Genomic DNA, 2,909 nt, shown 5'->3' with positions numbered 1-2,909 from the left:
TGGGTGGAAATAGCACTGTGCCCTGGAAACGGAGCCATCAGCAAACAGGGCTGGTGCAGCCTCATCTCAGCAGGTGATGCTGAGCTGGGCACAGGCTCTGTGGTGGAAGAACCACTCCCAAAGGGAAGGGGAGGGATGAGCTCCTGTCACAGCCCTGTGGGAGCACAGGAGAGGGGAGCAGAGGTCAGGGATGCCCTCTTCCTGCCCGGTGGCTCTCTGGGATACCCTCTCAATGCCCTCCCTCCCAGGTTTCATTCAGCCTCAGGGACACAAAAGGACCGGGAGTTGTGGGGCAGGAAGAAAGCTGAGTCCTCAGGCTGGGTAAAAAGCTGAAAAAGGATGGGAATGAGTGGGGCTTTGTGGGCAATAAGGAAATAAGAGAGAAAGGACAGCAGGGCTCAGTGTCCCATAACTAACAAGATGCACAAGGCTTGGAGTGTCTCTGTTACTGTCTCAGCTCTTCCTAGACCTGGACAGGACAGGATAGTGCTGATCTCCTGCCTGCAGCACTCCCCCTGAGACATGGAGTGATAGGACAAGGGGGAATGGCTTTAAACTCAAGAGAAGGGAAATTTAGATGAGATATTGATAAGAAATTCTTCCCTGTGAGGGTGGTGAGGTGGGGAGACCCTGGCACAGGTTGCCCAGAGAAGCCGAGGCTGCTCCTGGATTCCCTGAAAGTGTCCAAGCCCAGGTTGGAGCAACCTGGGTGAGTGGAAGCTGTCCCTGTCTATGGCAGGGGGATGGACAAGGTGATGTTTAAAAGTCCCTTCCAACCCAAAGCATCCAGTGATTCCTCAAACATTGGTCTGATCCTGCATGCACAGAGCAAGCACAGACAGCCCTGGGGAAGAAAACCACCACAGGAACCCCAGACCTGCAGGAACAGCACTCTCAGCTACTCCAGCATCTCCTCCCAGCAGGACTGTGAACATGCTGGAGAAGCAGGAAGGGATGGGGTGGAAGAGCCAGAGGGAAGCAGCCCCTGAGGGAGTCACAGGTGTCTGTGCCACGGCTCAGAAGAGCCTGGGTTGCAGATCCTTATATCACTCGCGGTGATGTTCAACATTTGTTCGTTCCGGCTGTAAAACCTCTCCTGGCTCTGCACCAGGTGTTTCCTCCCTCGGTGCCTCAGCCAGGGCTGAGCTGTTGGAGCGTGAGCAGCTCACACACCGTGGCCTTTGTGACTAAAGGCACCAGCTGAGGTGACAGCTTCTCCATGAGAGCCCCTTTCCCATGGCTTCCTCACAGGTTAAGATGATAACCAGGAGAAGGAAAAATCCTCCACGTCTTTCCCTGTGCCTGCAGAATCCCACTCTCCTGAGGGAGTTTGGGTAACCAGCGCCAGCACCTCTTGGCCTCCAAGGAACTGGTTCATTTTGGGACAGAGCTTGAGGAAAACCCCAGGAATAGGAACACCTGAACCAATTCCTACAGCCCGGGTAGTGCCCAAGGCTGAGGATGGCTTTGTGGATGGAGAAGGAGCCTCCAAGCAGGTTCTGCCCTCTGTTCTGTGTACACTGGGGTTTCACATCCATAAAATTACGAAGTCATTTGAGTTCGAGTGACTCTCAGAGGCAGTTTAGTCCAACCATCACCCCCAGCATCACCAAGACCACCATTAATCTGTATTCCCAATTGTCACATCCACATGATTTTGACCACTTCCAGGGACAGTGACTTCACTGCTTCCCTTGGGTTCTGTTTCAATGCCTGACCACCTTTTCAGTGAAGAAAATTTCCCTAATATCCCACCTAAACCTCCACTGGTGCAACTAATGGACGTTTCCTCTCGTCCTGTTCCTGTTCCCTGGCAGCAGAGCCCAACTCTCCCCGCTGCCCCCTCTTGTGAGTGAGTTATGCAGAGCCAGAAGTTCCCCCTGAGCCTCCTTTTCTCCAGGCTGAGCCTCTTTCCCAACTCCCTCAGCTGCTCTTTATTTTCCATTCCCAGGGAGCTGATGGTCCCTCAGGATCTGGCCATGCCAAGGACCCTTAAACAGGGATTTAGGGACATGAATAAGGGATGTCCCTGGAAGCTGCTTTTGCTGTTTGGTGATATCCCTCTCCCAATCCCCCAGAAAAGGAATCACTGGGGGCTCTTTGTGGGGCTGAGGGTGTGTGGGCAGTGAGGGGACACCCTCTCAGAGGACAGCACCGTGTGGGTGGCTGCTGCTGGAGCCCCCATGGCCCCTCTCCACCGGGACCTGTTGACACCGGGGATGGGGACGGGACCATGAGGGTGAGGATGGAGGTGAGGATGAGGATTCAAGTGAGGGTGAGGATGAGGATGAGTGTGAAGATGACGGCAAAGGTAAGGATGAGGGTGAGGATGACAGTGGGGGTGAAGTGGCGGCGAGGATGGGGAAGGGATGCGGCTGAGGGTGAGGCTGAGGGTGCAGGTGACAGTCAGGGTGAGGATGAAGCTGAGCGCGGAGCTGCCGCCGGGGCAGCGGCAGTGTGCGGGGCGGGGTGTCCCGGCCCGGCTCGGCTCGGCTCGGCTCAGCCCGGCCCGGCGGAGCGGAGCGGATCGGAGCTGTCCTTCAGCACCTCGGCAGCGCCGGCCGGGCCGGGCCGCGGCCGTGCCGGTGCCGGCGGAGCGGAGGCAGCGCGCAGGCGCAGCGCTCGCGGCTCCTCAAGGTGTTGGCGGCGCGGCCGAAGATGGCGACAGACTGAGGGCGATGGGGCCGGGCGGCGGCGGCGGCGGGCGCGGCGCGGCCCCGGCACCGCGCCGGGGCAAGCGGAAAGCCGAGTGAGGGCGGCCGGGGCATGCCCGAGGCCGGGACCGGGACCGGGGCGGGCGGCGGCGGCGGGGCGCGGCGGGGGCGGCGCGGGCATGGCGGCGGCGGCGCGGGGCAGGTGACAGCGGCGGCAGCGCGGCGCTGCCCGCCCGCCGCCCGCGCGCCCCCGGC

Source organism: Sturnus vulgaris, chromosome 14 (assembly GCF_052056855.1).
Source record: "Sturnus vulgaris isolate bStuVul1 chromosome 14, bStuVul1.hap1, whole genome shotgun sequence".
Taxonomy (NCBI): Eukaryota; Metazoa; Chordata; class Aves; order Passeriformes; family Sturnidae; genus Sturnus; species Sturnus vulgaris.
The sequence above is the reverse complement of the archived record's forward strand: the minus strand, read 5'-3'. Positions refer to the sequence as shown.